The 12,224-nt window shown below is 38.2% G+C and overlaps 1 long non-coding RNA gene across 7 annotated transcripts in view; it reads right to left on the bottom strand.

Moving 5' to 3' along the window:
* The window catches only part of LOC103656913, a 195,052-nt gene that overhangs the window by 158,428 nt on the left and 24,400 nt on the right, over positions 1-12,224 (bottom strand). For all 7 annotated transcript variants that reach the window (XR_005836690.1, XR_005836692.1, XR_005836689.1 and 4 more), the window contains exons 4-5: positions 3,336-3,493; positions 2,595-2,750 (exon numbers count right to left, since the gene is read on the bottom strand). This is a non-coding gene — a long non-coding RNA (uncharacterized LOC103656913). The remainder of the gene's footprint in view (positions 1-2,594; positions 2,751-3,335; positions 3,494-12,224) is intronic.

Genomic DNA, 12,224 nt, shown 5'->3' with positions numbered 1-12,224 from the left:
TAAAATCTTAAAAAAAAAAAAATGTTAACAGAACTGAAGAACTTGAGTTTCAAGACTGAATGCCCAACACAATGGATGAAAATAGACCCACATTAAGGTGCATTCTTATAAAATTTCAGGCCACTGGATAGAAGAGCAAATATCAAAAATCGTTCAGAGACAACAGGGTTTACACACAAACCATCAAAAATAATGATGGCATTTCGGCTTCTCATTTACAACAGCAGAAGCTACGAAACAACAGAGCAATGCCTTTAAAATTGCAAAGGAAAATGGCTTGTCTCTTAGAATTTTATATCCTAAAAACTATCACTCCGAACTATAATTAAGTCTGAAGGTGGAATAAATACATTTTAGAATGTATTTAGTCTCGAAAACTTTGCCACCCATCCTTTCCTTCTCAGGAAGCTACTGAAGGATGCTATCCAATAAAATGGGGGAGCAGAAGAAGAAAAAGACTCAGAACTGAAGAATGAGAGGCTCCCACACAAGAATGAGAGACATGAAGGAAATCCCAGGATAAGATCCTAGGACAGCCAGGCAGCAGGGCTTGAAAGCAAGTCTTGAAAGCCACTGCCTAAATTTAAGTGGGTTAGTCGTTCCTGGGGAAGTTATTTCCTAAAGATGAAACTGACAGATTATCTGATGTGTTAATAAGAGATTTAGACAATTGGGTGAGAATTAGGGCTTAACTTTGTGATAAACACATTAAAAGACTACTCATCAACAAAGAAGGTGAATATCAATTTCAGGAAAAACCCAATGCTGTTGACGAAAAATAATTATAGCATACTACGTTACTTAAGTGTAACCAGTATTTGCATAGTTATAGTTATTTAAATGCAGAATATAGATCCAATGAAATTTTTCAGTACTATGAAACTTTACTGAGAGGATGGGAGAATGGATGGATGGGAAGTGTGTGTGTGTGTGTGTGTGTGTGTGTGTGTGTGTGTGTGTGTGTGTTTTATTGGGGGGGGGTGAGTTCCCCGTCATCATTCTGGATTTGGGGATAACATCTAAAACTGAAAAATTAAGAAGTAGCAATCTATTAAAATTATTGGTGCTTTTCATAATGAGCCTTATAGAACTATTTGACTCTCTACACAATCTCAATGCAGTACTTCGATATAAGGAAAATTTAATTGTAAAAAATATGGAAAAGCCTCAAAGATATTTTTCAACGAAGTTAGCAAATTGGGAGAGCAGTAGTTGAAAAGATTTACAGGAGTGGATACACATTGCTTCTCCCTGAACCCTTCCTCACTCCTCTTGCTGAGTGGACGCATCACATAAAAATATGACTAGCAGTAGTAAAGCGAGGCCCTCACATAACTCGTTATATTATTTGTGAGATTGACATAGTCTTTTTTCTACAGAACTCAGCGGCTGTACCGAGAATATTAAGCATGGAACATTTTAACACTATGAAATTAAAAACAAGGCAAGTGCATGGAAAGAGAAATAAGATTGAGAGATTACGAAGAGCAAAGGAAATCAAATCTTCATTAGAAGATAATTAAGACCAAGCCCCTGAATAATTCTGTAGTTTCCACAAGACATTAACGATAGAAACTGGTAGCGTTATTAGTTTTCTCATGAACCATTCCCACAATAGGTCACTATCCCCATTATTTATCACTTCTATCTTTTGTTGTCCTGAAAACACTCAAATATGCTTTGACCACCTGAAGTTATCAAAAACCAATCCTCGCCACTTTATTTTACTATGATTGCCTGAGTCTAGTTTGGGGAAATGTATTATCAGAACTGTTACTGGTGCTTTGCTCTGCCCTTTGGAAGGCCAAATCATAAACTAAAATAGTCTGACCTGGCTCAATCCTGCATTCCTGGAACTTTTCTTCCTGATCTGGCTTTTACTGGACATTTGGTCATGAACGTGGGAAAGACTGGAAATACCTGGTTATAGCATTAACTCTTTGGGCTCTAAGTGTATCTACTATTGAACAGAACTGGCTAAAAATCATTAGCCAGAGTCAAGAACATCTCCTCATTCTCATTATGACCTGATCTATTGATTTCCTACTTTAGGACTCCCTTTGAGAATTTAAAAAATTAAAAAAAAATTTTTAAGTAGGGCTTGAAAAAGAAAATAGTGATAATTTTATCCTGACTTTAATATACAGGAACAAGAAAAGTTTAATCAAAGAGGACCTGACGAATTCCCTTTTACGGCCCACTTGATCCGTGCTAACCACCATGTCAGACCCTTTATATAATATTACCTCTAATCGTCAGTACAATTCTTTATAATAGCTATCATAGCTGCAAACTACAGGCTGAGCACACTGAGGCTTTAAGCAACACAGTCTTGCCTAGAGCACCTGATGGACCACAGAAGCAGTGTGATCAGCTGGAATCCCATCTTCCCATAATTACGATCTTCCACTGTAAGGTGTGTCCTGGTCACAAAATTAAAACTACCCCAAAGTTGTTGCAAGGATTAAATAAATAAAAAATAACAATACCAACTAAAGCTCTGAGACCGGTGCCCTAAACATAGTGTTTAATACATGTTAGCTCTTAATGCAATTATTCCTGTCATTAGAGATTTAACAAAATAGTAACCTTACCTTCCTTTTCTTTTTATTTCCTCTTGTCCCTTGGCCAAAAGGAAGTAAGAGATAACATATGCCTTTAAGTAGAAAGGGGTAGGTGGCTCCATGACTTAACGAGACGTAAGTCAATGCTCTTCCTCCAGATCTTCTCCGTTGATCTGTACACAGGTCCTGTAGGACAGAACCCGTTCTGAAAGTCATAATCTGGCTCTTTAACCAGAATTAGTACCCAGTACAAAACCTACTGTCCTGTCCATTTAGTCCTTCGGTCAGACCGCTGTTGAAGGATTCATACTGCTTTCTGTGAGTTCCAGGGCCAGCGTCATAAATAAAGTGAGGCTTATCGCTCATTCCCTTCTCTCACCCACGGAGAGTAGAGGTGAGCCCAGGATGAAGTTTGCTTCGATTTCTACCACCCTTCGATTAGCTAACTTATAGGACTGTTCTACTTGGGTAAAAAAGCCGCCCTACTTCTAAAAGCTGTAGCTATCGGCTGCTTTCGTGCAATTACTCCTATCCAGAGCCTCTCCTAACATTGCTTCAACGCTCAACCAACCACGTTTCGTGCACTTATCTTACACTTTTCCCTACGGGCTCCCTCCCACATTGCTACATATCCTTAACATTCACGTAAATCTCTTCCCTTCATCCTTCCCAACAAACACCAGCCAGTTACAGGTGAGTTGTCTTTGTTCTCCTCACATGAGCCTGGGTCTTTAATTAAATCTGGACTGCTTTTCTGAGTCAATCCCTTACCTCCCACCTCCAGGCTGTTGGTGGTTTCACAGCTGCTGTAAGGCAGCTCCTCTCCACCTCCTTCTCCTTCTCTCCTCCTTAGACCTCTCTTGGAGTTTCTTCTAACAATAATGTGAGAAGTGAGTTCTTCGGTCTCAAGTGTCTGCCCATAGGAAAGACTGAAAAAAAAAAAAAAAGGCTCAGAATCTGGGAAACATTTCATTACTTACCTCTCTACACAAATACTTGCCTTAATCCTGACAGTGCATAAATGAATATAGATAAAATTCTTCTGTTATTAGAAAGGAGCATTACAATAGTGCCTCTCATAAGACCCACATGTGAGTACAGTCGTTCATCCATATATGAATCCATCAAATACAAATGCCTTACTTGCCTGCCATGTGCTAATCACTGTGGTAATGCCAGAGAGACAAAAGGGAATCAGATGGAAAGTGCAGCAGAGGAGGGAGTGCCAGACTAGGACCAAGGAAGTCAGTTAAGACAATAGGGCAATGTAGTAGTGATAGTTCAGGCAAATAATGATAAGTTCCCGAAAGAACCCAAACAGTGGCAGTGAAGTTAGGAGGCAGGACAGACACAAGATATAAGGTGGGTGTATCAGAAGGATTGTCGACATTTTTTTTAGAAGAATGTGGGTATTTTGTGTGTGTGAAGAACAAGAGGGAAAAGAAACAAAAGTCTAGAGTGCCTTCATAATTTCTGAATGAGACTGGGTGCATGCTGTTATCATTCCCTGTGAGAGAGCTAGGAAAAATCCTTTTGGAGGGAAATCATGGGTGCAGTTTTGGACACTAAGATACCTGTGGCATATCAAGGTGCAGATAACTGCTAAGTATTTAGACTAAAGCTAGAAGTGTAAGTTTGTTGGATTAAATACTTGCCACAGAGTGAAATTTCAAGCTCAGTGTCCTCAGTGAGTATCACAAGCTGTTTTATGAGAATATTCAGGGAGAATGGCTTGCAAGACAAAATTTACTTCACTTCAAGATATACTAAAACATTTCCTTAGGAACATAAACCATATTATATTGGCCTGTCATAGAACGGCTTTAACTAAATTGAATCTTATTTTGATGCCATTGTCTAAATGGAAGCTGTTTATAAGATACAGGCCTTGGGAACTCGTGAGTTTATCTTCTGGAATGATGACATTGAGGATGTGATTCATGTCCTTTCCAGGCCTCCTCACCCACCCCTGAGAGAAACTCTTGTTCCACAGTGTTTACCATGATATGCAGCAATGGTGGGATTTGTAAACAATTGGTACCTGATAGGCATTTTGGACTGTATAACCATGATGAGATTTCACCCTCTTCTCATGGGTTTCTGAAAAGCTTAAGACTACATTTGGGACTTACAGCATATTTAGCCTCATTCCTCCTGGGTGATATTTTTTCTCCCTTATTTCTCTTCTTTCCTTCTATCTCATACTGATTTTGTGCTACTCGGCTGGATTTTCTTATATCCTTATTAACAGTTTTAAATCATTCCTGAGACAAGATGTATTGTTTACAAAGTATTTATTCATTTGCTTCCCTTTAGGGTTCATGAATCCTCAATGTATAGATGGGAGTCACAGAAGAGAATGAGACGTCCAGAGAGCACACAAGAAGAAGAGAAAAATGGATCGTTCACATTTTAGGGTGGAAACAAGAGGAGGAACTGGCAAAGGAGACTGGAAAGAAATCGTGAGATGACCCTGAGAGAACTGTGCCAGAAAATGCAGAGAAGGAAAACTGACTGCAGAGAGTCAGATGCTGCAGAGAGGTGGACTATAATGAAGTCTGAAAACAGTCCACTGGATTGGATAATTAGATGATGGCCAGAAATGGCAATTTCATTGACTTGGTAGAATCAGTTGCCCGACTCCCGAAGCATGAGTCAAAGCAGAAAATGAGGATAATCTTCCAGTTATGGAATGAATAAGGCACAGAAATAAAGGGCACAGCACTAAGGAATATAGTTGATGATATCGTAGCTGCATTGTGCAGTGACAGATGGTGGCTACACTTGCCGTGAGCATAGCATAATGTATACAGATGTGGAATCACCATGTTGTACACCTGAAACTGATGTGACATTGTGTGTCAACTATACATACTCAAATTAAAAAAAATTAAAGATAATTCTCATGAGGCATTTGACTCAGAAGGGAATGTGAGATATTAAGAGATAGAGGTTGACTTGTGACCAGTGATGAAGTTGTTTTCTATGCAGAAAATATTTGGGCATATTAAGACTGCAAGGAAGAACTGAATTAAGGGAATAGGGAAGTACGGAAAAGAGCAATACGAAGCAGTGGGTCAGGTTTGGGTTACTGAAGTTTAGGGGCAAAGATGATGTTAAAGATTTCAGAGCCCAGCAGGTAGCCATGCAGGTAATTGGAATCTAGGACATTCAAGAAGATTTAAGACTAAGTATTGACTTTACCATCCATGCAGATACTAAAGTCACCAGGATCGTGGCATGACTTGAAAGACTGTGATCCAGTTGCCAAACCCTCAACAAATTTGGAGTGACCTCAACTGGATGACAGCCAGAACAAGCTAGACGGTAGCATGAACAGAAGGCAGGGCCCAAAACGGAAAGGGGTTTTGCTTAAAGGTAAAAAAGAGATGGTGTACCAGGGGTAAAGCAATACTGGGAATTGTCCAATGCTGCCTTGGAATCCATGGGATCTGGACAATGGGAGGCAGTTTTAAGCAGTCTCCTGTGAGACCTCTGAAGGCAAGGCATTGGAAGAGAGATCTAGAGAAGGAATTTCTGGTAGGGCGAGAAGGTGGGAGATGAACAGCCATTCTGTTTATTGTTTGAGAAAGATTAAAGATGGGAAGTAGAAGAAAATCACGTCCATCCAGTCCCCATCTCCTTGAAAACGTAGAGATGCTATAACACACACACGCCTCCAAATGATTACCTACGTGCCTGTTTAAGGATGTCCAGCGTGGAAAGCAGATCTGAAGTGCTGAAGAAATGGAAGCTTCTCCTAACACAAAACAGTAGGTAGCAGCTGCCACAGTGCTTACCATGATGTGACCCATTCTATCAAACTTCTATTTATGTGGAAGAGGAAGAAGGAGGGAGAAGGGTAAATAAGATGACCACATCACCACTGAGTGTCTAATTTGTCAGGGGGCGGGAGGGCAGTGGGGAAAACAATGTTTTTAAGGCATTAATAAATTAACAGTTCTAATTAGAGACACAGGGCACCAAATCCTTTCCCTTTAGAACTCATGGGGAATGAACTGTTCCTGTGGGAAGAAACCCTGAAGTTTATATCCTTTCATAAATCAAAGGATATCAAATATACTTGACTGTCTTACTTATAAATTTTATTTTAAAAAAATAGTTTCTTTCATGTGTATAGCTAAAGAAAATACCTATTAGTAGCTACAGTCACTTTGATGTTCTAATAATTCTCAGGGAGAAATTTTAAGTGAAATAAAAAAGTCCATTAATGTTTCATATAGGTTCAAACTCTTGGGCTTGAGAAGGGGGAATCCAAGTAATAAGACTTTTTCTGTAAAGAGCATTTTGTATTGTATGTTATCACACTTAAATCTTACAGAGTTTTAACTTAGAGCTTTGATTACGGCACAATCCCGGGAGTAGCCAGATTGACACACTAAATCTTAATGTTTCTAAATTAGAAAGTCAGTAACTATTTGCCAACTAAATTTTCAATCTGCTACATCAATTCTTGCATAAAAACTATACCCTCTGCAATTCTCCATTTTTATACCTCTCTTCCTCAGAATGAATAATGTATATTTGATGCAGTATCAAGCTCTGCCCCCTTTGCTTTATTTTTTTTATATTTATGTAATTTTCTAGGTGTATAATTTTCTATAAAGCTGAAAAAGGACTGGTTATTTCCATCAGATTAAATGTGCATTATAAAAACAATTACAATATTAAAAATATTGCCGTCCTCCTTTCACCAAAACAACCCACATTCAATTTAGAATCTGGAACAGCCAAACTGTTCTAATATTGCTATCTTACACATTTGACTTAAAATAGTTATGTTTTACCCATCGTTATCATCTGATTTTTGAAATTAGAAGCATCTACTGAATACCCGGTTCAAAGCAGAAGCAACCATTTAAAATGAGCTTGCTTCAAGTAGATATTCCTGAAAGTTAAAAAGTGAAAGCTATTATGTTCATTGACATTTTCTGCTACCAAAGTGTGGCACTTCCAAAACAGAAAACCAAACCACAGAAGTAGCACAGTTTACAGAAGAAATTGGACATAAAAGTTTTTATTGGATTTAAATAAGCTTTTTCAGATCCATCTTCTCTTACCTGACCAGCCAGTGACTCATACCACCATCACCCCACCCATCACCTTATCTCAACTTCCGTTTAGATTGGCAGTAAAATCTGACAGTGTTTTCTTTTATGGCTTATTGCATTGCTATCATGCTAAAAATAAGAATCCATGCTCCAAGAATACTTTTGCAATTCTTCCTCATTTTCCCAATACTTTTATGGGGACTTTTATAATTATTTAAGCCATACCATTTAACTTAAAACGAATGTGAGCTAGAGATCTAATTTTCTTCCTTCCTTCCCTTCTTCCGTCATTTTCTTCTTTCCTTTCGTCTTTCTTTCCAAATATGAGCCGATTACTCTCACACCTTGTAGTAAGCAGTACATTCTCAGGGCACCTGGGTGGCACGGTTGGTTAAGCAGCCAGCTCTTGGTTTCAGCTCAGGTCATGATCTTCTGGTTGTGAGATCGAGCCCCACCTGGGGCTCTGCCCTCAGCACGGAGTCTGCTTAAGTTTTCTCTCCCTCGGCCCCTCCTCCCACCTCTCTAAAATAAATAAATAAATCTTTAAAAATAATAATACATTCTTTCCCCATTGATTTTAGTGGCAACTTTACCACATGCTAAACGCTGGCATTGATAATCGTTTATACACTTTCATCGTGCTTACGGCAGGCCAGGCATTATTCTAAATACTTTACACATACTGCCCTTATAGCAACTCTGTGCAGTATGGACTAGTTTACCTGTTTGATGGATATGAGATATGAAATAAGGAAGGTTTAAGAATTTGCCCAAGGTCACACACTACAGCGCTCTCTTCGGCTGCATATAGCTTGTCCTGAACTCTGTTCTGTCCCCTTATCAACCCCTAGGCTGACATCACGCTTTTATTTACTGTAGCTTTGCAGTACATTTTGACATCTACTAGGGAATATACCCTTCATTGTTCCTTTTCTGTTTTCTTGTTGTTCTCAGTCACTCTTTAACATAAATTTCATCATTACCTTGAGAAGTTAAAAAATATACTTTGAATGGAACTGTATGAAATTTACAAATTTGAGGGAGAACTGATATCTTTAGAACACTGTATTATTCCATCCAGAAATATGCCAAGGCTCCTCATTTACCTGGATCTTCTTTTTATTCCCTGTAATAAAATGTTATGGTTTTCTTCATATAAGTTTCATATACTTCTTGCTAAATTTATCCACAAGCATTATATTTTTTCCATATTTTTTCATTATATTCCCTGCCTCTTTCAAGTAAAACATCAGTCAGAAAATTCCTGATTCATGCATATTTCTCACATCTTACTGAATTCTCTTACTCGTTTCCAAAAGATTTTCAGTTAACTCAGTTGGATTTTGAGACATTTATCTTCTGAAGAGAAAAATAATTGTGTCCATTTCTTTCCACTATCTATACTTCTTTTGTTTTCCTGTGGCATTGCTTTGATTACGACCTCCAGAACAATATTAAATAAGGTAGTAAGGCAGAAAGTATTAGTTGCCCCCAGTATCTATTCTCTTCTTCATCCATGGGAAACCCTAACTTTGACATGAGCACATGACTACTCAGAATAAGGGTTACAGTTTCCAGCATTCCTTGCAACAAAGTGTGGCCATGGAACCACTTATTAGTCAATGTCAGCAGAATTATCATGTGGCAACATCCATGAACATTCTTTAAAAACAGCAAATACCACATTTGTGTTCTTTCTTCTTTACTCATTGTCATTTTCTCCATCCTCCGCCTTAAATATAGATATGCTATCTGGAAGAGTTATAGTCTTAAAATATGAGAATGAAGACCACACCCTAGGAGTGATAGTAGGAATCTGGGTACCTGAAGAGGCCATGGAGTAGACCCACTTTGCCACCCTTGACTACCTCCTCCCCTGCTCGTGCACTCGCTCGCTCGCTCTCTCTGTCTCTCTCTCAAATAAATAAATAAAATCTTTTAAAAAATATAATGGAAATACTACTTGTGTTTCATTACTTAGTATGGTACTTACCATTGGGCTCTCATATATATTGTTTCTCAATTTAACGTTTCCTTCTAACTCTAACTTATGAAGATTTTAAAATCAGAAATGACTATTATTTTTATCAAATGACTCTTCTGCATTTACTTTAATCAGCACAATTCAGTAGAGCTTTCCATAATGATGGAAATGTTCCCTTCTGTGCTAATTCCACAGCCCCTAGCCATATGTGGCTACTGAGTATTTAAAGTGTGGCTAGTGGGAATGAGGAATCAAATTTTCAAAATAATACAATTTCAGGTATTCAAATTTCAATTGGAATAGTTATATGTGGCTAATGCATAGCATGTTGGACAGAGCAAAACCAGACGATCGTATAGATACTCTCTTTTAATTAATAGAAGATATTGAAATAATAGGTATAGTAATGCTAAACCATCCCTTATTTCTGGAACAAAATCTACTTGGTAATGCTAGATTTGACTTGCTAATATATTATTAATGTAATAATATGGAGAAAATTGCATTCACCAGGATTCCTAGGGAAAGCACTATATTTGGTCAGAAGAAATGCTTCGTAAGTGTCTTGGGGTGGCACATAAGACCTTGAGGGAATGTGCAAATAACAAGGATAATAGAATTTTCTCTCCATAATGGAAGGGTATGGAATTTTAATTCCCAAACAGAAAAACTGAGAGGAACAGAGTGGAGCCTGAGAGGCTGAGTACTGCATGAGGGAAGAAGGAGAGAAAAATAAAACATTAGTGACACTATAGAAGAGGAACTGGGAAGAAGAGAAATCTCAGGTAGAAATTTTCTGCAAGATTCTATATACCATGCGATATAATTCCTGCTTTGGTCACCACAAATTCCAGTAAAGTCCATAAAGATCATTAATGTTGTGAGGTGTATGTGTGTGTGTTTCATTTAGTGTATGTCTTCACAGATACTCTATTTCTCTGTCCTTCCAGACATATGGTAGGATTTAATTTCTTCAACCTCTGAAAATTACTTGTGACTTGCACTGACCAATAAATGTGAGTGGAAGTAACATGGGTCATTTCTAGATAGAAGCTTTTAGTGCCTATACATGGTTTTCCACATTCCCTTTCTCTGCCATGGCTGTCGGTCGTGTTCCAGAAAGTGGAGTGTCTGGCATGTATGACCTTGAACGAGGACTATATTCATTGGAGCCCACAGTCTACCTGTGGTAGATTGGTGTGAATGGGAAACAGATCTGTTGTCTTAGGCCACTAAAATTTTTAGATTGTTACAGCAACATAACTCAGTCTAACCTAACGAATATGGAAATTGATAGTATGGAGTGGAGTGTTGCTGTATTCAAAACAACAACACTGAAATATTTGGCACTGGATTAAGGAATGGGAGGTAGATGGTGAAGAAAACACTGTTATAGCATGAAGAGATGAAAATCTATTTTATGCAGTGAGAGAACACTTGATGCAAAGTAAAGAAAACAAAGACATATAGCAAATATGAGAATTCTGTCCAGAAAAGAATTGTGGTTATACTGGTACATGAAGCTGACTGAAATCAAGAAGGAAGGAAGTCATCAATTTTCTAAGGGAATTGTACTGCAAAAGTACCACCAACCTAGACTAAAAACAGTTACAACTGTTCTAAACTTGAGACAACCATAGGTCCCAGTCTTCTGTGGATCAGAAAGTGGGGCAATAAAGCTGCTCTCTCCAATCAATGCCATAGTCCTTGATGCCCACTTCAGATATAACTAAAGGGAATAAGAAGAATCTCTTAGAGGTGGAAGCTAGGAACAATGACAAATAATGGATGGTCAAGGGAGCCAACTCAGGGCTAGCTTAAGGAAAAATCCCTACATCCATAAAAGGGGCACTTTTCCTTTTACCCAATCCCTGTATATATTGAGTATATGAGGGGCAGGTACATTTCAGTTCAGAAGTCTCCAGAAGCTGCATCCAGGCTTGGCACAGTCTATTAGGCATTACCTTCTTCTTGATGAAGAGACTATCACACATTACCCAGAGATCCTGAACTTTGACACTGGTTTTGTTAGACTCCTAAAATTTTGAGTAGTCTCCCTTGGATAGGAAAAAAATGGACTTTGAAGGTAGAAAGGAGAATAAACCAAATAATTGGTGATCAGAGAGGAGTTCTCTAGTAATCATTAGGACTATTTGCAAATATTGCATTTCTTTCTACTTCCAGGATGAAGGTAGGACTGTTCTTACTCAACTTGTAAAAGTTCGATGCACACATGTGACTTGCCTTAGCCAATGATATCTAACTAGAAATGACAGATAGATAGATAGATAGATGTACATGTAAATATCTATCTACCTATCTATATAAAATCTCTCTGACAATGCATTAAGAGCCAGAATATGATTCCCCATGTTTCCTCCCTTTGCTAGCAGTCACTAAATAATTTCCAAATGGTCAACACTCTGAAAGCCTGTATCCTTGGGTGAAGAAGTCCCCAGCTGACCCTCAGTAGAGGAAGCAAGAAATAAGCTTTCATTGTTTTAAATGAATTTGGGGTTTATTTATTACCACAGCAAAACTTGTGTATCATGACAAATACAAATGTGAGTGGGTTTTCTGAGTAAACCAGAGAAGGGGGTGAGT

The sequence above is a fragment of the Ursus maritimus genome, unplaced genomic scaffold (assembly GCF_017311325.1).
Source record: "Ursus maritimus isolate PB19 unplaced genomic scaffold, ASM1731132v1 scaffold_21, whole genome shotgun sequence".
In the NCBI taxonomy this organism is placed as follows: Eukaryota; Metazoa; Chordata; class Mammalia; order Carnivora; family Ursidae; genus Ursus; species Ursus maritimus.
This window is presented reverse-complemented; position numbering and strand designations above follow the sequence as displayed.